Here is a 20415-nt window from a genome sequence, read left to right as displayed (position 1 = left end):
CTTTATAATAGAAGCTTAAGCTAAAAAGCTTACAGCACCTAGTATTCCCAGGCAGTCTCCCATCCAAGTACTAACTAGGCCCAACTCTTCTTCGCTTCCGAGATCAGACGAGATCGGGCTTTCAAGGAGTGGTATGGCCGTAAGCGATCACTGCTGGCTGTAGAAGACTATTTCTATATACTCTTCTAAGAGTAATACTTGTTTTAGAGCTGCCTGTAAACGGTAGACCACCTGACACCTCAAATGAAAATGATTGACTTTCCAGTTCGTTTTTTTTTTTTTTAAGTTTTCTTCTTCTCTTGTGTTTAAATGACTGTGGTTACTGTCTTTATAATAGAAACTTAAGCTAAAAAGCTTACAGCACCTAGTATTCCCAGGCAGTCTCCCATCCAAGTACTAACTAGGCCCAACTCTTCTTCGCTTCCGAGATCAGACGAGATCGGGCTTTCAAGGAGTGGTATGGCCGTAAGCGATCACTGCTGGCTGTAGAAGACTATTTCTATATACTCTTCTAAGAGTAATACTTGTTTTAGAGCTGCCTGTAAACGGTAGACCACCTGACACCTCAAATGAAAATGATTGGCTTTCCAGTTCGTTTTTTCTTTTTAGTTGTTTTTTTTTTTTAAGTTTTCTTCTTCTCTTGTGTTTAAATGACTGTGGTTACTGTCTTTATAATAGAAGCTTAAGCTAAAAAGCTTACAGCACCTAGTATTCCCAGGCAGTCTCCCATCCAAGTACTAACTAGGCCCAACTCTTCTTCACTTCCGAGATCAGACGGGATCGGGCTTTCAAGGAGTGGTATGGCCGTAAGCGATCACTGCTGGCTGTAGAAGACTATTTCTATATACTCTTCTAAGAGTAATACTTGTTTTAGAGCTGCCTGTAAACGGTAGACCACCTGACACCTCAAATGAAAATGATTGGCTTTCCAGTTCGTTTTTTTTTTTTGTAGTTTTCTTCTTCTCTTGTGTTTAAATGACTGTGGTTACTGTCTTTATAATAGAAGCTTAAGCTAAAAAGCTTACAGCACCTAGTATTCCCAGGCAGTCTCCCATCCAAGTACTAACTAGGCCCAACTCTTCTTCGCTTCCGAGATCAGACGGGATCGGGCTTTCAAGGAGTGGTATGGCCGTAAGCGATCACTGCTGGCTGTAGAAGACTATTTCTATATACTCTTCTAAGAGTAATACTTGTTTTAGAGCTGCCTGTAAACGGTAGACCACCTGACACCTCAAATGAAAATGATTGGCTTTCCAGTTCGTTTTTTTTTTTTTTTTTTTTGTTTTTTTTAAGTTTTCTTCTTCTCTTGTCTTTAAATGACTGTGGTTACTGTCTTTATAATAGAAGCTTAAGCTAAAAAGCTTACAGCACCTAGTATTCCCAGGCAGTCTCCCATCCAAGTACTAACTAGGCCCAACTCTTCTTCGCTTCCGAGATCAGACGAGATCGGGCTTTCAAGGAGTGGTATGGCCGTAAGCGATCACTGCTGGCTGTAGAAGACTATTTCTATATACTCTTCTAAGAGTAATACTTGTTTTAGAGCTGCCTGTAAACGGTATACCACCTGACACCTCAAATGAAAATGATTGGCTTTCCAGTTCGTTTTTTTTTTGTTGTTGTTTTTTTTTTTAAGTTTTCTTCTTCTCTTGTGTTTAAATGACTGTGGTTACTGTCTTTATAATAGAAACTTAAGCTAAAAAGCTTACAGCACCTAGTATTCCCAGGCAGTCTCCCATCCAAGTACTAACTAGGCCCAACTCTTCTTCGCTTCCGAGATCAGACGAGATCGGGCTTTCAAGGAGTGGTATGGCCGTAAGCGATCACTGCTGGCTGTAGAAGACTATTTCTATATACTCTTCTAAGAGTAATACTTGTTTTAGAGCTGCCTGTAAACGGTAGACCACCTGACACCTCAAATGAAAATGATTGACTTTCCAGTTCGTTTTTTTTTTTTTTTAAGTTTTCTTCTTCTCTTGTGTTTAAATGACTGTGGTTACTGTCTTTATAATAGAAACTTAAGCTAAAAAGCTTACAGCACCTAGTATTCCCAGGCAGTCTCCCATCCAAGTACTAACTAGGCCCAACTCTTCTTCGCTTCCGAGATCAGACGAGATCGGGCTTTCAAGGAGTGGTATGGCCGTAAGCGATCACTGCTGGCTGTAGAAGACTATTTCTATATACTCTTCTAAGAGTAATACTTGTTTTAGAGCTGCCTGTAAACGGTAGACCACCTGACACCTCAAATGAAAATGATTGGCTTTCCAGTTCGTTTTTTTTTTTTGTAGTTTTCTTCTTCTCTTGTGTTTAAATGACTGTGGTTACTGTCTTTATAATAGAAACTTAAGCTAAAAAGCTTACAGCACCTAGTATTCCCAGGCAGTCTCCCATCCAAGTACTAACTAGGCCCAACTCTTCTTCGCTTCCGAGATCAGACGAGATCGGGCTTTCAAGGAGTGGTATGGCCGTAAGCGATCACTGCTGGCTGTAGAAGACTATTTCTATATACTCTTCTAAGAGTAATACTTGTTTTAGAGCTGCCTGTAAACGGTAGACCACCTGACACCTCAAATGAAAATGATTGGCTTTCCAGTTCGTTTTTTCTTTTTAGTTGTTTTTTTTTTTTAAGTTTTCTTCTTCTCTTGTGTTTAAATGACTGTGGTTACTGTCTTTATAATAGAAGCTTAAGCTAAAAAGCTTACAGCACCTAGTATTCCCAGGCAGTCTCCCATCCAAGTACTAACTAGGCCCAACTCTTCTTCACTTCCGAGATCAGACGGGATCGGGCTTTCAAGGAGTGGTATGGCCGTAAGCGATCACTGCTGGCTGTAGAAGACTATTTCTATATACTCTTCTAAGAGTAATACTTGTTTTAGAGCTGCCTGTAAACGGTAGACCACCTGACACCTCAAATGAAAATGATTGGCTTTCCAGTTCGTTTTTTTTTTTTGTAGTTTTCTTCTTCTCTTGTGTTTAAATGACTGTGGTTACTGTCTTTATAATAGAAGCTTAAGCTAAAAAGCTTACAGCACCTAGTATTCCCAGGCAGTCTCCCATCCAAGTACTAACTAGGCCCAACTCTTCTTCGCTTCCGAGATCAGACGGGATCGGGCTTTCAAGGAGTGATATGGCCGTAAGCGATCACTGCTGGCTGTAGAAGACTATTTCTATATACTCTTCTAAGAGTAATACTTGTTTTAGAGCTGCCTGTAAACGGTAGACCACCTGACACCTCAAATGAAAATGATTGGCTTTCCAGTTCGTTTTTTTTTTTGTTGTTTTTTTTTTTTAAGTTTTCTTCTTCTCTTGTGTTTAAATGACTGTGGTTACTGTCTTTATAATAGAAACTTAAGCTAAAAAGCTTACAGCACCTAGTATTCCCAGGCAGTCTCCCATCCAAGTACTAACTAGGCCCAACTCTTCTTCGCTTCCGAGATCAGACGAGATCGGGCTTTCAAGGAGTGGTATGGCCGTAAGCGATCACTGCTGGCTGTAGAAGACTATTTCTATATACTCTTCTAAGAGTAATACTTGTTTTAGAGCTGCCTGTAAACGGTAGACCACCTGACACCTCAAATGAAAATGATTGACTTTCCAGTTCGTTTTTTTTTTTTTTTAAGTTTTCTTCTTCTCTTGTGTTTAAATGACTGTGGTTACTGTCTTTATAATAGAAACTTAAGCTAAAAAGCTTACAGCACCTAGTATTCCCAGGCAGTCTCCCATCCAAGTACTAACTAGGCCCAACTCTTCTTCGCTTCCGAGATCAGACGAGATCGGGCTTTCAAGGAGTGGTATGGCCGTAAGCGATCACTGCTGGCTGTAGAAGACTATTTCTATATACTCTTCTAAGAGTAATACTTGTTTTAGAGCTGCCTGTAAACGGTAGACCACCTGACACCTCAAATGAAAATGATTGGCTTTCCAGTTCGTTTTTTCTTTTTAGTTGTTTTTTTTTTTTAAGTTTTCTTCTTCTCTTGTGTTTAAATGACTGTGGTTACTGTCTTTATAATAGAAGCTTAAGCTAAAAAGCTTACAGCACCTAGTATTCCCAGGCAGTCTCCCATCCAAGTACTAACTAGGCCCAACTCTTCTTCGCTTCCGAGATCAGACGGGATCGGGCTTTCAAGGAGTGGTATGGCCGTAAGCGATCACTGCTGGCTGTAGAAGACTATTTCTATATACTCTTCTAAGAGTAATACTTGTTTTAGAGCTGCCTGTAAACGGTAGACCACCTGACACCTCAAATGAAAATGATTGGCTTTCCAGTTCGTTTTTTTTTTTTCTTTAAGTTTTCTTCTTCTCTTGTGTTTAAATGACTGTGGTTACTGTCTTTATAATAGAAACTTAAGCTAAAAAGCTTACAGCACCTAGTATTCCCAGGCAGTCTCCCATCCAAGTACTAACTAGGCCCAACTCTTCTTCGCTTCCGAGATCAGACGAGATCGGGCTTTCAAGGAGTGGTATGGCCGTAAGCGATCACTGCTGGCTGTAGAAGACTATTTCTATATACTCTTCTAAGAGTAATACTTGTTTTAGAGCTGCCTGTAAACGGTAGACCACCTGACACCTCAAATGAAAATGATTGGCTTTCCAGTTCGTTTTTTCTTTTTAGTTGTTTTTTTTTTTTAAGTTTTCTTCTTCTCTTGTGTTTAAATGACTGTGGTTACTGTCTTTATAATAGAAGCTTAAGCTAAAAAGCTTACAGCACCTAGTATTCCCAGGCAGTCTCCCATCCAAGTACTAACTAGGCCCAACTCTTCTTCGCTTCCGAGATCAGACGAGATCGGGCTTTCAAGGAGTGGTATGGCCGTAAGCGATCACTGCTGGCTGTAGAAGACTATTTCTATATACTCTTCTAAGAGTAATACTTGTTTTAGAGCTGCCTGTAAACGGTAGACCACCTGACACCTCAAATGAAAATGATTGGCTTTCCAGTTCGTTTTTTCTTTTTAGTTGTTTTTTTTTTTTAAGTTTTCTTCTTCTCTTGTGTTTAAATGACTGTGGTTACTGTCTTTATAATAGAAGCTTAAGCTAAAAAGCTTACAGCACCTAGTATTCCCAGGCAGTCTCCCATCCAAGTACTAACTAGGCCCAACTCTTCTTCACTTCCGAGATCAGACGGGATCGGGCTTTCAAGGAGTGGTATGGCCGTAAGCGATCACTGCTGGCTGTAGAAGACTATTTCTATATACTCTTCTAAGAGTAATACTTGTTTTAGAGCTGCCTGTAAACGGTAGACCACCTGACACCTCAAATGAAAATGATTGGCTTTCCAGTTCGTTTTTTTTTTTTGTAGTTTTCTTCTTCTCTTGTGTTTAAATGACTGTGGTTACTGTCTTTATAATAGAAGCTTAAGCTAAAAAGCTTACAGCACCTAGTATTCCCAGGCAGTCTCCCATCCAAGTACTAACTAGGCCCAACTCTTCTTCGCTTCCGAGATCAGACGGGATCGGGCTTTCAAGGAGTGGTATGGCCGTAAGCGATCACTGCTGGCTGTAGAAGACTATTTCTATATACTCTTCTAAGAGTAATACTTGTTTTAGAGCTGCCTGTAAACGGTAGACCACCTGACACCTCAAATGAAAATGATTGGCTTTCCAGTTCGTTTTTTTTTTTTTTTTTTTTGTTTTTTTTAAGTTTTCTTCTTCTCTTGTCTTTAAATGACTGTGGTTACTGTCTTTATAATAGAAGCTTAAGCTAAAAAGCTTACAGCACCTAGTATTCCCAGGCAGTCTCCCATCCAAGTACTAACTAGGCCCAACTCTTCTTCGCTTCCGAGATCAGACGAGATCGGGCTTTCAAGGAGTGGTATGGCCGTAAGCGATCACTGCTGGCTGTAGAAGACTATTTCTATATACTCTTCTAAGAGTAATACTTGTTTTAGAGCTGCCTGTAAACGGTATACCACCTGACACCTCAAATGAAAATGATTGGCTTTCCAGTTCGTTTTTTTTTTGTTGTTGTTTTTTTTTTTTAAGTTTTCTTCTTCTCTTGTGTTTAAATGACTGTGGTTACTGTCTTTATAATAGAAACTTAAGCTAAAAAGCTTACAGCACCTAGTATTCCCAGGCAGTCTCCCATCCAAGTACTAACTAGGCCCAACTCTTCTTCGCTTCCGAGATCAGACGAGATCGGGCTTTCAAGGAGTGGTATGGCCGTAAGCGATCACTGCTGGCTGTAGAAGACTATTTCTATATACTCTTCTAAGAGTAATACTTGTTTTAGAGCTGCCTGTAAACGGTAGACCACCTGACACCTCAAATGAAAATGATTGACTTTCCAGTTCGTTTTTTTTTTTTTTTAAGTTTTCTTCTTCTCTTGTGTTTAAATGACTGTGGTTACTGTCTTTATAATAGAAACTTAAGCTAAAAAGCTTACAGCACCTAGTATTCCCAGGCAGTCTCCCATCCAAGTACTAACTAGGCCCAACTCTTCTTCGCTTCCGAGATCAGACGAGATCGGGCTTTCAAGGAGTGGTATGGCCGTAAGCGATCACTGCTGGCTGTAGAAGACTATTTCTATATACTCTTCTAAGAGTAATACTTGTTTTAGAGCTGCCTGTAAACGGTAGACCACCTGACACCTCAAATGAAAATGATTGGCTTTCCAGTTCGTTTTTTTTTTTTGTAGTTTTCTTCTTCTCTTGTGTTTAAATGACTGTGGTTACTGTCTTTATAATAGAAACTTAAGCTAAAAAGCTTACAGCACCTAGTATTCCCAGGCAGTCTCCCATCCAAGTACTAACTAGGCCCAACTCTTCTTCGCTTCCGAGATCAGACGAGATCGGGCTTTCAAGGAGTGGTATGGCCGTAAGCGATCACTGCTGGCTGTAGAAGACTATTTCTATATACTCTTCTAAGAGTAATACTTGTTTTAGAGCTGCCTGTAAACGGTAGACCACCTGACACCTCAAATGAAAATGATTGGCTTTCCAGTTCGTTTTTTCTTTTTAGTTGTTTTTTTTTTTTAAGTTTTCTTCTTCTCTTGTGTTTAAATGACTGTGGTTACTGTCTTTATAATAGAAGCTTAAGCTAAAAAGCTTACAGCACCTAGTATTCCCAGGCAGTCTCCCATCCAAGTACTAACTAGGCCCAACTCTTCTTCACTTCCGAGATCAGACGGGATCGGGCTTTCAAGGAGTGGTATGGCCGTAAGCGATCACTGCTGGCTGTAGAAGACTATTTCTATATACTCTTCTAAGAGTAATACTTGTTTTAGAGCTGCCTGTAAACGGTAGACCACCTGACACCTCAAATGAAAATGATTGGCTTTCCAGTTCGTTTTTTTTTTTTGTAGTTTTCTTCTTCTCTTGTGTTTAAATGACTGTGGTTACTGTCTTTATAATAGAAGCTTAAGCTAAAAAGCTTACAGCACCTAGTATTCCCAGGCAGTCTCCCATCCAAGTACTAACTAGGCCCAACTCTTCTTCGCTTCCGAGATCAGACGGGATCGGGCTTTCAAGGAGTGATATGGCCGTAAGCGATCACTGCTGGCTGTAGAAGACTATTTCTATATACTCTTCTAAGAGTAATACTTGTTTTAGAGCTGCCTGTAAACGGTAGACCACCTGACACCTCAAATGAAAATGATTGGCTTTCCAGTTCGTTTTTTTTTTTTGTTGTTTTTTTTTTTAAGTTTTCTTCTTCTCTTGTGTTTAAATGACTGTGGTTACTGTCTTTATAATAGAAACTTAAGCTAAAAAGCTTACAGCACCTAGTATTCCCAGGCAGTCTCCCATCCAAGTACTAACTAGGCCCAACTCTTCTTCGCTTCCGAGATCAGACGAGATCGGGCTTTCAAGGAGTGGTATGGCCGTAAGCGATCACTGCTGGCTGTAGAAGACTATTTCTATATACTCTTCTAAGAGTAATACTTGTTTTAGAGCTGCCTGTAAACGGTAGACCACCTGACACCTCAAATGAAAATGATTGACTTTCCAGTTCGTTTTTTTTTTTTTTTAAGTTTTCTTCTTCTCTTGTGTTTAAATGACTGTGGTTACTGTCTTTATAATAGAAACTTAAGCTAAAAAGCTTACAGCACCTAGTATTCCCAGGCAGTCTCCCATCCAAGTACTAACTAGGCCCAACTCTTCTTCGCTTCCGAGATCAGACGAGATCGGGCTTTCAAGGAGTGGTATGGCCGTAAGCGATCACTGCTGGCTGTAGAAGACTATTTCTATATACTCTTCTAAGAGTAATACTTGTTTTAGAGCTGCCTGTAAACGGTAGACCACCTGACACCTCAAATGAAAATGATTGGCTTTCCAGTTCGTTTTTTCTTTTTAGTTGTTTTTTTTTTTTAAGTTTTCTTCTTCTCTTGTGTTTAAATGACTGTGGTTACTGTCTTTATAATAGAAGCTTAAGCTAAAAAGCTTACAGCACCTAGTATTCCCAGGCAGTCTCCCATCCAAGTACTAACTAGGCCCAACTCTTCTTCGCTTCCGAGATCAGACGGGATCGGGCTTTCAAGGAGTGGTATGGCCGTAAGCGATCACTGCTGGCTGTAGAAGACTATTTCTATATACTCTTCTAAGAGTAATACTTGTTTTAGAGCTGCCTGTAAACGGTAGACCACCTGACACCTCAAATGAAAATGATTGGCTTTCCAGTTCGTTTTTTTTTTTTCTTTAAGTTTTCTTCTTCTCTTGTGTTTAAATGACTGTGGTTACTGTCTTTATAATAGAAACTTAAGCTAAAAAGCTTACAGCACCTAGTATTCCCAGGCAGTCTCCCATCCAAGTACTAACTAGGCCCAACTCTTCTTCGCTTCCGAGATCAGACGAGATCGGGCTTTCAAGGAGTGGTATGGCCGTAAGCGATCACTGCTGGCTGTAGAAGACTATTTCTATATACTCTTCTAAGAGTAATACTTGTTTTAGAGCTGCCTGTAAACGGTAGACCACCTGACACCTCAAATGAAAATGATTGGCTTTCCAGTTCGTTTTTTCTTTTTAGTTGTTTTTTTTTTTTAAGTTTTCTTCTTCTCTTGTGTTTAAATGACTGTGGTTACTGTCTTTATAATAGAAGCTTAAGCTAAAAAGCTTACAGCACCTAGTATTCCCAGGCAGTCTCCCATCCAAGTACTAACTAGGCCCAACTCTTCTTCGCTTCCGAGATCAGACGGGATCGGGCTTTCAAGGAGTGGTATGGCCGTAAGCGATCACTGCTGGCTGTAGAAGACTATTTCTATATACTCTTCTAAGAGTAATACTTGTTTTAGAGCTGCCTGTAAACGGTAGACCACCTGACACCTCAAATGAAAATGATTGGCTTTCCAGTTCGTTTTTTTTTTTTTGTTGTTTTTTTTTTTTAAGTTTTCTTCTTCTCTTGTGTTTAAATGACTGTGGTTACTGTCTTTATAATAGAAACTTAAGCTAAAAAGCTTACAGCACCTAGTATTCCCAGGCAGTCTCCCATCCAAGTACTAACTAGGCCCAACTCTTCTTCGCTTCCGAGATCAGACGAGATCGGGCTTTCAAGGAGTGGTATGGCCGTAAGCGATCACTGCTGGCTGTAGAAGACTATTTCTATATACTCTTCTAAGAGTAATACTTGTTTTAGAGCTGCCTGTAAACGGTAGACCACCTGACACCTCAAATGAAAATGATTGACTTTCCAGTTCGTTTTTTTTTTTTTTTAAGTTTTCTTCTTCTCTTGTGTTTAAATGACTGTGGTTACTGTCTTTATAATAGAAACTTAAGCTAAAAAGCTTACAGCACCTAGTATTCCCAGGCAGTCTCCCATCCAAGTACTAACTAGGCCCAACTCTTCTTCGCTTCCGAGATCAGACGAGATCGGGCTTTCAAGGAGTGGTATGGCCGTAAGCGATCACTGCTGGCTGTAGAAGACTATTTCTATATACTCTTCTAAGAGTAATACTTGTTTTAGAGCTGCCTGTAAACGGTAGACCACCTGACACCTCAAATGAAAATGATTGGCTTTCCAGTTCGTTTTTTCTTTTTAGTTGTTTTTTTTTTTTAAGTTTTCTTCTTCTCTTGTGTTTAAATGACTGTGGTTACTGTCTTTATAATAGAAGCTTAAGCTAAAAAGCTTACAGCACCTAGTATTCCCAGGCAGTCTCCCATCCAAGTACTAACTAGGCCCAACTCTTCTTCGCTTCCGAGATCAGACGAGATCGGGCTTTCAAGGAGTGGTATGGCCGTAAGCGATCACTGCTGGCTGTAGAAGACTATTTCTATATACTCTTCTAAGAGTAATACTTGTTTTAGAGCTGCCTGTAAACGGTAGACCACCTGACACCTCAAATGAAAATGATTGGCTTTCCAGTTCGTTTTTTCTTTTTAGTTGTTTTTTTTTTTTAAGTTTTCTTCTTCTCTTGTGTTTAAATGACTGTGGTTACTGTCTTTATAATAGAAGCTTAAGCTAAAAAGCTTACAGCACCTAGTATTCCCAGGCAGTCTCCCATCCAAGTACTAACTAGGCCCAACTCTTCTTCGCTTCCGAGATCAGACGGGATCGGGCTTTCAAGGAGTGGTATGGCCGTAAGCGATCACTGCTGGCTGTAGAAGACTATTTCTATATACTCTTCTAAGAGTAATACTTGTTTTAGAGCTGCCTGTAAACGGTAGACCACCTGACACCTCAAATGAAAATGATTGGCTTTCCAGTTCGTTTTTTTTTTTTTTTTTGTCTGTTTTTTTTAAGTTTTCTTCTTCTCTTGTGTTTAAATGACTGTGGTTACTGTCTTTATAATAGAAACTTAAGCTAAAAAGCTTACAGCACCTAGTATTCCCAGGCAGTCTCCCATCCAAGTACTAACTAGGCCCAACTCTTCTTCGCTTCCGAGATCAGACGAGATCGGGCTTTCAAGGAGTGGTATGGCCGTAAGCGATCACTGCTGGCTGTAGAAGACTATTTCTATATACTCTTCTAAGAGTAATACTTGTTTTAGAGCTGCCTGTAAACGGTAGACCACCTGACACCTCAAATGAAAATGATTGGCTTTCCAGTTCGTTTTTTTTTTTGTAGTTTTCTTCTTCTCTTGTGTTTAAATGACTGTGGTTACTGTCTTTATAATAGAAACTTAAGCTAAAAAGCTTACAGCACCTAGTATTCCCAGGCAGTCTCCCATCCAAGTACTAACTAGGCCCAACTCTTCTTCGCTTCCGAGATCAGACGAGATCGGGCTTTCAAGGAGTGGTATGGCCGTAAGCGATCACTGCTGGCTGTAGAAGACTATTTCTATATACTCTTCTAAGAGTAATACTTGTTTTAGAGCTGCCTGTAAACGGTAGACCACCTGACACCTCAAATGAAAATGATTGGCTTTCCAGTTCGTTTTTTCTTTTTAGTTGTTTTTTTTTTTTAAGTTTTCTTCTTCTCTTGTGTTTAAATGACTGTGGTTACTGTCTTTATAATAGAAGCTTAAGCTAAAAAGCTTACAGCACCTAGTATTCCCAGGCAGTCTCCCATCCAAGTACTAACTAGGCCCAACTCTTCTTCACTTCCGAGATCAGACGGGATCGGGCTTTCAAGGAGTGGTATGGCCGTAAGCGATCACTGCTGGCTGTAGAAGACTATTTCTATATACTCTTCTAAGAGTAATACTTGTTTTAGAGCTGCCTGTAAACGGTAGACCACCTGACACCTCAAATGAAAATGATTGGCTTTCCAGTTCGTTTTTTTTTTTTGTAGTTTTCTTCTTCTCTTGTGTTTAAATGACTGTGGTTACTGTCTTTATAATAGAAACTTAAGCTAAAAAGCTTACAGCACCTAGTATTCCCAGGCAGTCTCCCATCCAAGTACTAACTAGGCCCAACTCTTCTTCGCTTCCGAGATCAGACGAGATCGGGCTTTCAAGGAGTGGTATGGCCGTAAGCGATCACTGCTGGCTGTAGAAGACTATTTCTATATACTCTTCTAAGAGTAATACTTGTTTTAGAGCTGCCTGTAAACGGTAGACCACCTGACACCTCAAATGAAAATGATTGACTTTCCAGTTCGTTTTTTTTTTTTTTTAAGTTTTCTTCTTCTCTTGTGTTTAAATGACTGTGGTTACTGTCTTTATAATAGAAACTTAAGCTAAAAAGCTTACAGCACCTAGTATTCCCAGGCAGTCTCCCATCCAAGTACTAACTAGGCCCAACTCTTCTTCGCTTCCGAGATCAGACGAGATCGGGCTTTCAAGGAGTGGTATGGCCGTAAGCGATCACTGCTGGCTGTAGAAGACTATTTCTATATACTCTTCTAAGAGTAATACTTGTTTTAGAGCTGCCTGTAAACGGTAGACCACCTGACACCTCAAATGAAAATGATTGGCTTTCCAGTTCGTTTTTTCTTTTTAGTTGTTTTTTTTTTTTAAGTTTTCTTCTTCTCTTGTGTTTAAATGACTGTGGTTACTGTCTTTATAATAGAAGCTTAAGCTAAAAAGCTTACAGCACCTAGTATTCCCAGGCAGTCTCCCATCCAAGTACTAACTAGGCCCAACTCTTCTTCGCTTCCGAGATCAGACGAGATCGGGCTTTCAAGGAGTGGTATGGCCGTAAGCGATCACTGCTGGCTGTAGAAGACTATTTCTATATACTCTTCTAAGAGTAATACTTGTTTTAGAGCTGCCTGTAAACGGTAGACCACCTGACACCTCAAATGAAAATGATTGGCTTTCCAGTTCGTTTTTTCTTTTTAGTTGTTTTTTTTTTTTAAGTTTTCTTCTTCTCTTGTGTTTAAATGACTGTGGTTACTGTCTTTATAATAGAAGCTTAAGCTAAAAAGCTTACAGCACCTAGTATTCCCAGGCAGTCTCCCATCCAAGTACTAACTAGGCCCAACTCTTCTTCGCTTCCGAGATCAGACGGGATCGGGCTTTCAAGGAGTGGTATGGCCGTAAGCGATCACTGCTGGCTGTAGAAGACTATTTCTATATACTCTTCTAAGAGTAATACTTGTTTTAGAGCTGCCTGTAAACGGTAGACCACCTGACACCTCAAATGAAAATGATTGGCTTTCCAGTTCGTTTTTTTTTTTTTTTTTTTTGTTTTTTTTAAGTTTTCTTCTTCTCTTGTGTTTAAATGACTGTGGTTACTGTCTTTATAATAGAAGCTTAAGCTAAAAAGCTTACAGCACCTAGTATTCCCAGGCAGTCTCCCATCCAAGTACTAACTAGGCCCAACTCTTCTTCGCTTCCGAGATCAGACGAGATCGGGCTTTCAAGGAGTGGTATGGCCGTAAGCGATCACTGCTGGCTGTAGAAGACTATTTCTATATACTCTTCTAAGAGTAATACTTGTTTTAGAGCTGCCTGTAAACGGTAGACCACCTGACACCTCAAATGAAAATGATTGGCTTTCCAGTTCGTTTTTTTTTTTTAAGTTTTCTTCTTCTCTTGTGTTTAAATGACTGTGGTTACTGTCTTTATAATAGAAACTTAAGCTAAAAAGCTTACAGCACCTAGTATTCCCAGGCAGTCTCCCATCCAAGTACTAACTAGGCCCAACTCTTCTTCGCTTCCGAGATCAGACGAGATCGGGCTTTCAAGGAGTGGTATGGCCGTAAGCGATCACTGCTGGCTGTAGAAGACTATTTCTATATACTCTTCTAAGAGTAATACTTGTTTTAGAGCTGCCTGTAAACGGTAGACCACCTGACACCTCAAATGAAAATGATTGACTTTCCAGTTCGTTTTTTTTTTTTTTTAAGTTTTCTTCTTCTCTTGTGTTTAAATGACTGTGGTTACTGTCTTTATAATAGAAACTTAAGCTAAAAAGCTTACAGCACCTAGTATTCCCAGGCAGTCTCCCATCCAAGTACTAACTAGGCCCAACTCTTCTTCGCTTCCGAGATCAGACGAGATCGGGCTTTCAAGGAGTGGTATGGCCGTAAGCGATCACTGCTGGCTGTAGAAGACTATTTCTATATACTCTTCTAAGAGTAATACTTGTTTTAGAGCTGCCTGTAAACGGTAGACCACCTGACACCTCAAATGAAAATGATTGGCTTTCCAGTTCGTTTTTTCTTTTTAGTTGTTTTTTTTTTTTAAGTTTTCTTCTTCTCTTGTGTTTAAATGACTGTGGTTACTGTCTTTATAATAGAAGCTTAAGCTAAAAAGCTTACAGCACCTAGTATTCCCAGGCAGTCTCCCATCCAAGTACTAACTAGGCCCAACTCTTCTTCGCTTCCGAGATCAGACGAGATCGGGCTTTCAAGGAGTGGTATGGCCGTAAGCGATCACTGCTGGCTGTAGAAGACTATTTCTATATACTCTTCTAAGAGTAATACTTGTTTTAGAGCTGCCTGTAAACGGTAGACCACCTGACACCTCAAATGAAAATGATTGGCTTTCCAGTTCGTTTTTTCTTTTTAGTTGTTTTTTTTTTTTAAGTTTTCTTCTTCTCTTGTGTTTAAATGACTGTGGTTACTGTCTTTATAATAGAAGCTTAAGCTAAAAAGCTTACAGCACCTAGTATTCCCAGGCAGTCTCCCATCCAAGTACTAACTAGGCCCAACTCTTCTTCGCTTCCGAGATCAGACGAGATCGGGCTTTCAAGGAGTGGTATGGCCGTAAGCGATCACTGCTGGCTGTAGAAGACTATTTCTATATACTCTTCTAAGAGTAATACTTGTTTTAGAGCTGCCTGTAAACGGTAGACCACCTGACACCTCAAATGAAAATGATTGGCTTTCCAGTTCGTTTTTTTTTTTTAAGTTTTCTTCTTCTCTTGTGTTTAAATGACTGTGGTTACTGTCTTTATAATAGAAACTTAAGCTAAAAAGCTTACAGCACCTAGTATTCCCAGGCAGTCTCCCATCCAAGTACTAACTAGGCCCAACTCTTCTTCGCTTCCGAGATCAGACGAGATCGGGCTTTCAAGGAGTGGTATGGCCGTAAGCGATCACTGCTGGCTGTAGAAGACTATTTCTATATACTCTTCTAAGAGTAATACTTGTTTTAGAGCTGCCTGTAAACGGTAGACCACCTGACACCTCAAATGAAAATGATTGACTTTCCAGTTCGTTTTTTTTTTTTTTTAAGTTTTCTTCTTCTCTTGTGTTTAAATGACTGTGGTTACTGTCTTTATAATAGAAACTTAAGCTAAAAAGCTTACAGCACCTAGTATTCCCAGGCAGTCTCCCATCCAAGTACTAACTAGGCCCAACTCTTCTTCGCTTCCGAGATCAGACGAGATCGGGCTTTCAAGGAGTGGTATGGCCGTAAGCGATCACTGCTGGCTGTAGAAGACTATTTCTATATACTCTTCTAAGAGTAATACTTGTTTTAGAGCTGCCTGTAAACGGTAGACCACCTGACACCTCAAATGAAAATGATTGGCTTTCCAGTTCGTTTTTTCTTTTTAGTTGTTTTTTTTTTTTAAGTTTTCTTCTTCTCTTGTGTTTAAATGACTGTGGTTACTGTCTTTATAATAGAAGCTTAAGCTAAAAAGCTTACAGCACCTAGTATTCCCAGGCAGTCTCCCATCCAAGTACTAACTAGGCCCAACTCTTCTTCGCTTCCGAGATCAGACGAGATCGGGCTTTCAAGGAGTGGTATGGCCGTAAGCGATCACTGCTGGCTGTAGAAGACTATTTCTATATACTCTTCTAAGAGTAATACTTGTTTTAGAGCTGCCTGTAAACGGTAGACCACCTGACACCTCAAATGAAAATGATTGGCTTTCCAGTTCGTTTTTTCTTTTTAGTTGTTTTTTTTTTTTAAGTTTTCTTCTTCTCTTGTGTTTAAATGACTGTGGTTACTGTCTTTATAATAGAAGCTTAAGCTAAAAAGCTTACAGCACCTAGTATTCCCAGGCAGTCTCCCATCCAAGTACTAACTAGGCCCAACTCTTCTTCGCTTCCGAGATCAGACGAGATCGGGCTTTCAAGGAGTGGTATGGCCGTAAGCGATCACTGCTGGCTGTAGAAGACTATTTCTATATACTCTTCTAAGAGTAATACTTGTTTTAGAGCTGCCTGTAAACGGTAGACCACCTGACACCTCAAATGAAAATGATTGGCTTTCCAGTTCGTTTTTTTTTTTTTTTTTGTCTGTTTTTTTTAAGTTTTCTTCTTCTCTTGTGTTTAAATGACTGTGGTTACTGTCTTTATAATAGAAGCTTAAGCTAAAAAGCTTACAGCACCTAGTATTCCCAGGCAGTCTCCCATCCAAGTACTAACTAGGCCCAACTCTTCTTCGCTTCCGAGATCAGACGGGATCGGGCTTTCAAGGAGTGGTATGGCCGTAAGCGATCACTGCTGGCTGTAGAAGACTATTTCTATATACTCTTCTAAGAGTAATACTTGTTTTAGAGCTGCCTGTAAACGGTAGACCACCTGACACCTCAAATGAAAATGATTGGCTTTCCAGTTCGTTTTTTTTTTTTTTTTTGTCTGTTTTTTTTAAGTTTTCTTCTTCTCTTGTGTTTAAATGACTGTGGTTACTGTCTTTATAATAGAAACTTAAGCTAAAAAGCTTACAGCACCTAGTATTCCCAGGCAGTCTCTCATCCAAGTACTAACTAGGCCCAACTCTTCTTCGCTTCCGAGATCAGACGAGATCGGGCTTTCAAGGAGTGGTATGGCCGTAAGCGATCACTGCTGGCTGTAGAAGACTATTTCTATATACTCTTCTAAGAGTAATACTTGTTTTAGAGCTGCCTGTAAACGGTAGACCACCTGACACCTCAAATGAAAATGATTGGCTTTCCAGTTCGTTTTTTTTTTTTTTTTTTTTGTTTTTTTTAAGTTTTCTTCTTCTCTTGTGTTTAAATGACTGTGGTTACTGTCTTTATAATAGAAGCTTAAGCTAAAAAGCTTACAGCACCTAGTATTCCCAGGCAGTCTCCCATCCAAGTACTAACTAGGCCCAACTCTTCTTCGCTTCCGAGATCAGACGAGATCGGGCTTTCAAGGAGTGGTATGGCCGTAAGCGATCACTGCTGGCTGTAGAAGACTATTTCTATATACTCTTCTAAGAGTAATACTTGTTTTAGAGCTGCCTGTAAACGGTATACCACCTGACACCTCAAATGAAAATGATTGGCTTTCCAGTTCGTTTTTTCTTTTTAGTTGTTTTTTTTTTTTAAGTTTTCTTCTTCTCTTGTGTTTAAATGACTGTGGTTACTGTCTTTATAATAGAAGCTTAAGCTAAAAAGCTTACAGCACCTAGTATTCCCAGGCAGTCTCCCATCCAAGTACTAACTAGGCCCAACTCTTCTTCGCTTCCGAGATCAGACGAGATCGGGCTTTCAAGGAGTGGTATGGCCGTAAGCGATCACTGCTGGCTGTAGAAGACTATTTCTATATACTCTTCTAAGAGTAATACTTGTTTTAGAGCTGCCTGTAAACGGTAGACCACCTGACACCTCAAATGAAAATGATTGGCTTTCCAGTTCGTTTTTTCTTTTTAGTTGTTTTTTTTTTTTAAGTTTTCTTCTTCTCTTGTGTTTAAATGACTGTGGTTACTGTCTTTATAATAGAAGCTTAAGCTAAAAAGCTTACAGCACCTAGTATTCCCAGGCAGTCTCCCATCCAAGTACTAACTAGGCCCAACTCTTCTTCGCTTCCGAGATCAGACGGGATCGGGCTTTCAAGGAGTGGTATGGCCGTAAGCGATCACTGCTGGCTGTAGAAGACTATTTCTATATACTCTTCTAAGAGTAATACTTGTTTTAGAGCTGCCTGTAAACGGTAGACCACCTGACACCTCAAATGAAAATGATTGGCTTTCCAGTTCGTTTTTTTTTTTTTTTTTTGTCTGTTTTTTTTAAGTTTTCTTCTTCTCTTGTGTTTAAATGACTGTGGTTACTGTCTTTATAATAGAAACTTAAGCTAAAAAGCTTACAGCACCTAGTATTCCCAGGCAGTCTCTCATCCAAGTACTAACTAGGCCCAACTCTTCTTCGCTTCCGAGATCAGACGAGATCGGGCTTTCAAGGAGTGGTATGGCCGTAAGCGATCACTGCTGGCTGTAGAAGACTATTTCTATATACTCTTCTAAGAGTAATACTTGTTTTAGAGCTGCCTGTAAACGGTAGACCACCTGACACCTCAAATGAAAATGATTGGCTTTCCAGTTCGTTTTTTTTTTTTTTTTTTTTGTTTTTTTTAAGTTTTCTTCTTCTCTTGTGTTTAAATGACTGTGGTTACTGTCTTTATAATAGAAGCTTAAGCTAAAAAGCTTACAGCACCTAGTATTCCCAGGCAGTCTCCCATCCAAGTACTAACTAGGCCCAACTCTTCTTCGCTTCCGAGATCAGACGAGATCGGGCTTTCAAGGAGTGGTATGGCCGTAAGCGATCACTGCTGGCTGTAGAAGACTATTTCTATATACTCTTCTAAGAGTAATACTTGTTTTAGAGCTGCCTGTAAACGGTATACCACCTGACACCTCAAATGAAAATGATTGGCTTTCCAGTTCGTTTTTTTTTTGTTGTTGTTTTTTTTTTTTAAGTTTCCTTCTTCTCTTGTGTTTAAATGACTGTGGTTACTGTCTTTATAATAGAAACTTAAGCTAAAAAGCTTACAGCACCTAGTATTCCCAGGCAGTCTCCCATCCAAGTACTAACTAGGCCCAACTCTTCTTCGCTTCCGAGATCAGACGAGATCGGGCTTTCAAGGAGTGGTATGGCCGTAAGCGATCACTGCTGGCTGTAGAAGACTATTTCTATATACTCTTCTAAGAGTAATACTTGTTTTAGAGCTGCCTGTAAACGGTAGACCACCTGACACCTCAAATGAAAATGATTGACTTTCCAGTTCGTTTTTTTTTTTTTTTAAGTTTTCTTCTTCTCTTGTGTTTAAATGACTGTGGTTACTGTCTTTATAATAGAAACTTAAGCTAAAAAGCTTACAGCACCTAGTATTCCCAGGCAGTCTCCCATCCAAGTACTAACTAGGCCCAACTCTTCTTCGCTTCCGAGATCAGACGAGATCGGGCTTTCAAGGAGTGGTATGGCCGTAAGCGATCACTGCTGGCTGTAGAAGACTATTTCTATATACTCTTCTAAGAGTAATACTTGTTTTAGAGCTGCCTGTAAACGGTAGACCACCTGACACCTCAAATGAAAATGATTGGCTTTCCAGTTCGTTTTTTCTTTTTAGTTGTTTTTTTTTTTTAAGTTTTCTTCTTCTCTTGTGTTTAAATGACTGTGGTTACTGTCTTTATAATAGAAGCTTAAGCTAAAAAGCTTACAGCACCTAGTATTCCCAGGCAGTCTCCCATCCAAGTACTAACTAGGCCCAACTCTTCTTCACTTCCGAGATCAGACGGGATCGGGCTTTCAAGGAGTGGTATGGCCGTAAGCGATCACTGCTGGCTGTAGAAGACTATTTCTATATACTCTTCTAAGAGTAATACTTGTTTTAGAGCTGCCTGTAAACGGTAGACCACCTGACACCTCAAATGAAAATGATTGGCTTTCCAGTTCGTTTTTTCTTTTTAGTTGTTTTTTTTTTTTAAGTTTTCTTCTTCTCTTGTGTTTAAATGACTGTGGTTACTGTCTTTATAATAGAAGCTTAAGCTAAAAAGCTTACAGCACCTAGTATTCCCAGGCAGTCTCCCATCCAAGTACTAACTAGGCCCAACTCTTCTTCGCTTCCGAGATCAGACGAGATCGGGCTTTCAAGGAGTGGTATGGCCGTAAGCGATCACTGCTGGCTGTAGAAGACTATTTCTATATACTCTTCTAAGAGTAATACTTGTTTTAGAGCTGCCTGTAAACGGTAGACCACCTGACACCTCAAATGAAAATGATTGACTTTCCAGTTCGTTTTTTTTTTTTTTTAAGTTTTCTTCTTCTCTTGTGTTTAAATGACTGTGGTTACTGTCTTTATAATAGAAACTTAAGCTAAAAAGCTTACAGCACCTAGTATTCCCAGGCAGTCTCCCATCCAAGTACTAACTAGGCCCAACTCTTCTTCGCTTCCGAGATCAGACGAGATCGGGCTTTCAAGGAGTGGTATGGCCGTAAGCGATCACTGCTGGCTGTAGAAGACTATTTCTATATACTCTTCTAAGAGTAATACTTGTTTTAGAGCTGCCTGTAAACGGTAGACCACCTGACACCTCAAATGAAAATGATTGGCTTTCCAGTTCGTTTTTTCTTTTTAGTTGTTTTTTTTTTTTAAGTTTTCTTCTTCTCTTGTGTTTAAATGACTGTGGTTACTGTCTTTATAATAGAAGCTTAAGCTAAAAAGCTTACAGCACCTAGTATTCCCAGGCAGTCTCCCATCCAAGTACTAACTAGGCCCAACTCTTCTTCACTTCCGAGATCAGACGGGATCGGGCTTTCAAGGAGTGGTATGGCCGTAAGCGATCACTGCTGGCTGTAGAAGACTATTTCTATATACTCTTCTAAGAGTAATACTTGTTTTAGAGCTGCCTGTAAACGGTAGACCACCTGACACCTCAAATGAAAATGATTGGCTTTCCAGTTCGTTTTTTCTTTTTAGTTGTTTTTTTTTTTTA

The 20415-nt window shown here is 39.7% G+C and overlaps 59 non-coding genes and 2 pseudogenes across 59 annotated transcripts; all 61 read right to left on the bottom strand.

Annotated features, from left to right (window-relative positions):
- Nucleotides 1-26: 26 nt before the first annotated feature.
- LOC136698082 (5S ribosomal RNA) lies at nucleotides 27-145 on the bottom strand. Its single transcript, XR_010802855.1, has one exon. It is a non-coding gene; the product is annotated as a 5S ribosomal RNA (ribosomal RNA).
- Nucleotides 146-352: 207 nt separating this feature from the next.
- On the bottom strand, nucleotides 353-471 carry LOC136698081 (5S ribosomal RNA). The gene has a single exon (XR_010802854.1). It is a non-coding gene; the product is annotated as a 5S ribosomal RNA (ribosomal RNA).
- Nucleotides 472-693: 222 nt separating this feature from the next.
- Nucleotides 694-812, bottom strand: LOC136698029 (5S ribosomal RNA). Its single transcript, XR_010802804.1, has one exon. It is a non-coding gene; the product is annotated as a 5S ribosomal RNA (ribosomal RNA).
- Nucleotides 813-1018: 206 nt separating this feature from the next.
- Nucleotides 1019-1137, bottom strand: LOC136698771 (5S ribosomal RNA). The gene has a single exon (XR_010803341.1). It is a non-coding gene; the product is annotated as a 5S ribosomal RNA (ribosomal RNA).
- A 222-nt stretch (nucleotides 1138-1359) lies between these two features.
- LOC136698080 (5S ribosomal RNA) lies at nucleotides 1360-1478 on the bottom strand. The gene has a single exon (XR_010802853.1). It is a non-coding gene; the product is annotated as a 5S ribosomal RNA (ribosomal RNA).
- A 221-nt stretch (nucleotides 1479-1699) lies between these two features.
- On the bottom strand, nucleotides 1700-1818 carry LOC136698079 (5S ribosomal RNA). Its single transcript, XR_010802852.1, has one exon. It is a non-coding gene; the product is annotated as a 5S ribosomal RNA (ribosomal RNA).
- A 208-nt stretch (nucleotides 1819-2026) lies between these two features.
- Nucleotides 2027-2145, bottom strand: LOC136698078 (5S ribosomal RNA). Its single transcript, XR_010802851.1, has one exon. It is a non-coding gene; the product is annotated as a 5S ribosomal RNA (ribosomal RNA).
- A 206-nt stretch (nucleotides 2146-2351) lies between these two features.
- Nucleotides 2352-2470, bottom strand: LOC136698077 (5S ribosomal RNA). The gene has a single exon (XR_010802850.1). It is a non-coding gene; the product is annotated as a 5S ribosomal RNA (ribosomal RNA).
- A 222-nt stretch (nucleotides 2471-2692) lies between these two features.
- On the bottom strand, nucleotides 2693-2811 carry LOC136698018 (5S ribosomal RNA). The gene has a single exon (XR_010802793.1). It is a non-coding gene; the product is annotated as a 5S ribosomal RNA (ribosomal RNA).
- A 206-nt stretch (nucleotides 2812-3017) lies between these two features.
- LOC136698271 (5S ribosomal RNA) lies at nucleotides 3018-3136 on the bottom strand. The gene has a single exon (XR_010803035.1). It is a non-coding gene; the product is annotated as a 5S ribosomal RNA (ribosomal RNA).
- Nucleotides 3137-3356: 220 nt separating this feature from the next.
- Nucleotides 3357-3475, bottom strand: LOC136698075 (5S ribosomal RNA). The gene has a single exon (XR_010802848.1). It is a non-coding gene; the product is annotated as a 5S ribosomal RNA (ribosomal RNA).
- A 208-nt stretch (nucleotides 3476-3683) lies between these two features.
- LOC136698074 (5S ribosomal RNA) lies at nucleotides 3684-3802 on the bottom strand. Its single transcript, XR_010802847.1, has one exon. It is a non-coding gene; the product is annotated as a 5S ribosomal RNA (ribosomal RNA).
- A 222-nt stretch (nucleotides 3803-4024) lies between these two features.
- Nucleotides 4025-4143, bottom strand: LOC136698770 (5S ribosomal RNA). Its single transcript, XR_010803340.1, has one exon. It is a non-coding gene; the product is annotated as a 5S ribosomal RNA (ribosomal RNA).
- A 209-nt stretch (nucleotides 4144-4352) lies between these two features.
- Nucleotides 4353-4471, bottom strand: LOC136698073 (5S ribosomal RNA). Its single transcript, XR_010802846.1, has one exon. It is a non-coding gene; the product is annotated as a 5S ribosomal RNA (ribosomal RNA).
- A 222-nt stretch (nucleotides 4472-4693) lies between these two features.
- LOC136698072 (5S ribosomal RNA) lies at nucleotides 4694-4812 on the bottom strand. The gene has a single exon (XR_010802845.1). It is a non-coding gene; the product is annotated as a 5S ribosomal RNA (ribosomal RNA).
- Nucleotides 4813-5034: 222 nt separating this feature from the next.
- Nucleotides 5035-5153, bottom strand: LOC136699019 (5S ribosomal RNA). The gene has a single exon (XR_010803579.1). It is a non-coding gene; the product is annotated as a 5S ribosomal RNA (ribosomal RNA).
- A 206-nt stretch (nucleotides 5154-5359) lies between these two features.
- On the bottom strand, nucleotides 5360-5478 carry LOC136698769 (5S ribosomal RNA). Its single transcript, XR_010803339.1, has one exon. It is a non-coding gene; the product is annotated as a 5S ribosomal RNA (ribosomal RNA).
- A 222-nt stretch (nucleotides 5479-5700) lies between these two features.
- On the bottom strand, nucleotides 5701-5819 carry LOC136698071 (5S ribosomal RNA). The gene has a single exon (XR_010802844.1). It is a non-coding gene; the product is annotated as a 5S ribosomal RNA (ribosomal RNA).
- Nucleotides 5820-6041: 222 nt separating this feature from the next.
- On the bottom strand, nucleotides 6042-6160 carry LOC136698069 (5S ribosomal RNA). Its single transcript, XR_010802842.1, has one exon. It is a non-coding gene; the product is annotated as a 5S ribosomal RNA (ribosomal RNA).
- Nucleotides 6161-6368: 208 nt separating this feature from the next.
- On the bottom strand, nucleotides 6369-6487 carry LOC136698068 (5S ribosomal RNA). Its single transcript, XR_010802841.1, has one exon. It is a non-coding gene; the product is annotated as a 5S ribosomal RNA (ribosomal RNA).
- Nucleotides 6488-6693: 206 nt separating this feature from the next.
- LOC136698067 (5S ribosomal RNA) lies at nucleotides 6694-6812 on the bottom strand. Its single transcript, XR_010802840.1, has one exon. It is a non-coding gene; the product is annotated as a 5S ribosomal RNA (ribosomal RNA).
- A 222-nt stretch (nucleotides 6813-7034) lies between these two features.
- On the bottom strand, nucleotides 7035-7153 carry LOC136699007 (5S ribosomal RNA). Its single transcript, XR_010803568.1, has one exon. It is a non-coding gene; the product is annotated as a 5S ribosomal RNA (ribosomal RNA).
- Nucleotides 7154-7359: 206 nt separating this feature from the next.
- Nucleotides 7360-7478, bottom strand: LOC136698270 (5S ribosomal RNA). Its single transcript, XR_010803034.1, has one exon. It is a non-coding gene; the product is annotated as a 5S ribosomal RNA (ribosomal RNA).
- A 220-nt stretch (nucleotides 7479-7698) lies between these two features.
- LOC136698066 (5S ribosomal RNA) lies at nucleotides 7699-7817 on the bottom strand. Its single transcript, XR_010802839.1, has one exon. It is a non-coding gene; the product is annotated as a 5S ribosomal RNA (ribosomal RNA).
- Nucleotides 7818-8025: 208 nt separating this feature from the next.
- On the bottom strand, nucleotides 8026-8144 carry LOC136698065 (5S ribosomal RNA). The gene has a single exon (XR_010802838.1). It is a non-coding gene; the product is annotated as a 5S ribosomal RNA (ribosomal RNA).
- Nucleotides 8145-8366: 222 nt separating this feature from the next.
- LOC136698768 (5S ribosomal RNA) lies at nucleotides 8367-8485 on the bottom strand. The gene has a single exon (XR_010803338.1). It is a non-coding gene; the product is annotated as a 5S ribosomal RNA (ribosomal RNA).
- Nucleotides 8486-8694: 209 nt separating this feature from the next.
- Nucleotides 8695-8813, bottom strand: LOC136698063 (5S ribosomal RNA). Its single transcript, XR_010802836.1, has one exon. It is a non-coding gene; the product is annotated as a 5S ribosomal RNA (ribosomal RNA).
- A 222-nt stretch (nucleotides 8814-9035) lies between these two features.
- Nucleotides 9036-9154, bottom strand: LOC136698767 (5S ribosomal RNA). The gene has a single exon (XR_010803337.1). It is a non-coding gene; the product is annotated as a 5S ribosomal RNA (ribosomal RNA).
- A 222-nt stretch (nucleotides 9155-9376) lies between these two features.
- LOC136698062 (5S ribosomal RNA) lies at nucleotides 9377-9495 on the bottom strand. The gene has a single exon (XR_010802835.1). It is a non-coding gene; the product is annotated as a 5S ribosomal RNA (ribosomal RNA).
- A 208-nt stretch (nucleotides 9496-9703) lies between these two features.
- LOC136698061 (5S ribosomal RNA) lies at nucleotides 9704-9822 on the bottom strand. Its single transcript, XR_010802834.1, has one exon. It is a non-coding gene; the product is annotated as a 5S ribosomal RNA (ribosomal RNA).
- A 222-nt stretch (nucleotides 9823-10044) lies between these two features.
- On the bottom strand, nucleotides 10045-10163 carry LOC136698060 (5S ribosomal RNA). The gene has a single exon (XR_010802833.1). It is a non-coding gene; the product is annotated as a 5S ribosomal RNA (ribosomal RNA).
- A 222-nt stretch (nucleotides 10164-10385) lies between these two features.
- LOC136698766 (5S ribosomal RNA) lies at nucleotides 10386-10504 on the bottom strand. Its single transcript, XR_010803336.1, has one exon. It is a non-coding gene; the product is annotated as a 5S ribosomal RNA (ribosomal RNA).
- Nucleotides 10505-10727: 223 nt separating this feature from the next.
- On the bottom strand, nucleotides 10728-10846 carry LOC136698059 (5S ribosomal RNA). Its single transcript, XR_010802832.1, has one exon. It is a non-coding gene; the product is annotated as a 5S ribosomal RNA (ribosomal RNA).
- Nucleotides 10847-11051: 205 nt separating this feature from the next.
- On the bottom strand, nucleotides 11052-11170 carry LOC136698057 (5S ribosomal RNA). The gene has a single exon (XR_010802831.1). It is a non-coding gene; the product is annotated as a 5S ribosomal RNA (ribosomal RNA).
- A 222-nt stretch (nucleotides 11171-11392) lies between these two features.
- Nucleotides 11393-11511, bottom strand: LOC136698996 (5S ribosomal RNA). The gene has a single exon (XR_010803557.1). It is a non-coding gene; the product is annotated as a 5S ribosomal RNA (ribosomal RNA).
- Nucleotides 11512-11717: 206 nt separating this feature from the next.
- On the bottom strand, nucleotides 11718-11836 carry LOC136698056 (5S ribosomal RNA). Its single transcript, XR_010802830.1, has one exon. It is a non-coding gene; the product is annotated as a 5S ribosomal RNA (ribosomal RNA).
- Nucleotides 11837-12044: 208 nt separating this feature from the next.
- LOC136698055 (5S ribosomal RNA) lies at nucleotides 12045-12163 on the bottom strand. Its single transcript, XR_010802829.1, has one exon. It is a non-coding gene; the product is annotated as a 5S ribosomal RNA (ribosomal RNA).
- A 222-nt stretch (nucleotides 12164-12385) lies between these two features.
- Nucleotides 12386-12504, bottom strand: LOC136698054 (5S ribosomal RNA). The gene has a single exon (XR_010802828.1). It is a non-coding gene; the product is annotated as a 5S ribosomal RNA (ribosomal RNA).
- A 222-nt stretch (nucleotides 12505-12726) lies between these two features.
- On the bottom strand, nucleotides 12727-12845 carry LOC136698765 (5S ribosomal RNA). The gene has a single exon (XR_010803335.1). It is a non-coding gene; the product is annotated as a 5S ribosomal RNA (ribosomal RNA).
- Nucleotides 12846-13067: 222 nt separating this feature from the next.
- LOC136698053 (5S ribosomal RNA) lies at nucleotides 13068-13186 on the bottom strand. Its single transcript, XR_010802827.1, has one exon. It is a non-coding gene; the product is annotated as a 5S ribosomal RNA (ribosomal RNA).
- A 205-nt stretch (nucleotides 13187-13391) lies between these two features.
- On the bottom strand, nucleotides 13392-13510 carry LOC136698051 (5S ribosomal RNA). The gene has a single exon (XR_010802825.1). It is a non-coding gene; the product is annotated as a 5S ribosomal RNA (ribosomal RNA).
- Nucleotides 13511-13718: 208 nt separating this feature from the next.
- On the bottom strand, nucleotides 13719-13837 carry LOC136698050 (5S ribosomal RNA). Its single transcript, XR_010802824.1, has one exon. It is a non-coding gene; the product is annotated as a 5S ribosomal RNA (ribosomal RNA).
- Nucleotides 13838-14059: 222 nt separating this feature from the next.
- LOC136698049 (5S ribosomal RNA) lies at nucleotides 14060-14178 on the bottom strand. Its single transcript, XR_010802823.1, has one exon. It is a non-coding gene; the product is annotated as a 5S ribosomal RNA (ribosomal RNA).
- Nucleotides 14179-14400: 222 nt separating this feature from the next.
- LOC136698048 (5S ribosomal RNA) lies at nucleotides 14401-14519 on the bottom strand. The gene has a single exon (XR_010802822.1). It is a non-coding gene; the product is annotated as a 5S ribosomal RNA (ribosomal RNA).
- A 205-nt stretch (nucleotides 14520-14724) lies between these two features.
- LOC136698047 (5S ribosomal RNA) lies at nucleotides 14725-14843 on the bottom strand. The gene has a single exon (XR_010802821.1). It is a non-coding gene; the product is annotated as a 5S ribosomal RNA (ribosomal RNA).
- Nucleotides 14844-15051: 208 nt separating this feature from the next.
- Nucleotides 15052-15170, bottom strand: LOC136698046 (5S ribosomal RNA). Its single transcript, XR_010802820.1, has one exon. It is a non-coding gene; the product is annotated as a 5S ribosomal RNA (ribosomal RNA).
- Nucleotides 15171-15392: 222 nt separating this feature from the next.
- LOC136698045 (5S ribosomal RNA) lies at nucleotides 15393-15511 on the bottom strand. Its single transcript, XR_010802819.1, has one exon. It is a non-coding gene; the product is annotated as a 5S ribosomal RNA (ribosomal RNA).
- A 222-nt stretch (nucleotides 15512-15733) lies between these two features.
- LOC136698044 (5S ribosomal RNA) lies at nucleotides 15734-15852 on the bottom strand. The gene has a single exon (XR_010802818.1). It is a non-coding gene; the product is annotated as a 5S ribosomal RNA (ribosomal RNA).
- Nucleotides 15853-16075: 223 nt separating this feature from the next.
- On the bottom strand, nucleotides 16076-16194 carry LOC136698762 (5S ribosomal RNA). The gene has a single exon (XR_010803333.1). It is a non-coding gene; the product is annotated as a 5S ribosomal RNA (ribosomal RNA).
- Nucleotides 16195-16417: 223 nt separating this feature from the next.
- On the bottom strand, nucleotides 16418-16536 carry LOC136698435 (5S ribosomal RNA; annotated as a pseudogene).
- A 222-nt stretch (nucleotides 16537-16758) lies between these two features.
- LOC136698043 (5S ribosomal RNA) lies at nucleotides 16759-16877 on the bottom strand. The gene has a single exon (XR_010802817.1). It is a non-coding gene; the product is annotated as a 5S ribosomal RNA (ribosomal RNA).
- A 222-nt stretch (nucleotides 16878-17099) lies between these two features.
- Nucleotides 17100-17218, bottom strand: LOC136698041 (5S ribosomal RNA). Its single transcript, XR_010802816.1, has one exon. It is a non-coding gene; the product is annotated as a 5S ribosomal RNA (ribosomal RNA).
- A 222-nt stretch (nucleotides 17219-17440) lies between these two features.
- Nucleotides 17441-17559, bottom strand: LOC136698761 (5S ribosomal RNA). Its single transcript, XR_010803332.1, has one exon. It is a non-coding gene; the product is annotated as a 5S ribosomal RNA (ribosomal RNA).
- Nucleotides 17560-17783: 224 nt separating this feature from the next.
- Nucleotides 17784-17902, bottom strand: LOC136698434 (5S ribosomal RNA; annotated as a pseudogene).
- A 222-nt stretch (nucleotides 17903-18124) lies between these two features.
- On the bottom strand, nucleotides 18125-18243 carry LOC136698039 (5S ribosomal RNA). The gene has a single exon (XR_010802814.1). It is a non-coding gene; the product is annotated as a 5S ribosomal RNA (ribosomal RNA).
- Nucleotides 18244-18465: 222 nt separating this feature from the next.
- Nucleotides 18466-18584, bottom strand: LOC136698038 (5S ribosomal RNA). The gene has a single exon (XR_010802813.1). It is a non-coding gene; the product is annotated as a 5S ribosomal RNA (ribosomal RNA).
- Nucleotides 18585-18792: 208 nt separating this feature from the next.
- On the bottom strand, nucleotides 18793-18911 carry LOC136698037 (5S ribosomal RNA). Its single transcript, XR_010802812.1, has one exon. It is a non-coding gene; the product is annotated as a 5S ribosomal RNA (ribosomal RNA).
- A 222-nt stretch (nucleotides 18912-19133) lies between these two features.
- Nucleotides 19134-19252, bottom strand: LOC136698985 (5S ribosomal RNA). The gene has a single exon (XR_010803546.1). It is a non-coding gene; the product is annotated as a 5S ribosomal RNA (ribosomal RNA).
- Nucleotides 19253-19474: 222 nt separating this feature from the next.
- Nucleotides 19475-19593, bottom strand: LOC136698036 (5S ribosomal RNA). The gene has a single exon (XR_010802811.1). It is a non-coding gene; the product is annotated as a 5S ribosomal RNA (ribosomal RNA).
- Nucleotides 19594-19801: 208 nt separating this feature from the next.
- Nucleotides 19802-19920, bottom strand: LOC136698035 (5S ribosomal RNA). The gene has a single exon (XR_010802810.1). It is a non-coding gene; the product is annotated as a 5S ribosomal RNA (ribosomal RNA).
- A 222-nt stretch (nucleotides 19921-20142) lies between these two features.
- Nucleotides 20143-20261, bottom strand: LOC136698973 (5S ribosomal RNA). Its single transcript, XR_010803535.1, has one exon. It is a non-coding gene; the product is annotated as a 5S ribosomal RNA (ribosomal RNA).
- Nucleotides 20262-20415: the final 154 nt, after the last annotated feature.

The sequence above is a fragment of the Hoplias malabaricus genome, chromosome 5 (genome assembly GCF_029633855.1).
Source record: "Hoplias malabaricus isolate fHopMal1 chromosome 5, fHopMal1.hap1, whole genome shotgun sequence".
Classification (NCBI taxonomy): domain Eukaryota; kingdom Metazoa; phylum Chordata; class Actinopteri; order Characiformes; family Erythrinidae; genus Hoplias; species Hoplias malabaricus.
This window is presented reverse-complemented; position numbering and strand designations above follow the sequence as displayed.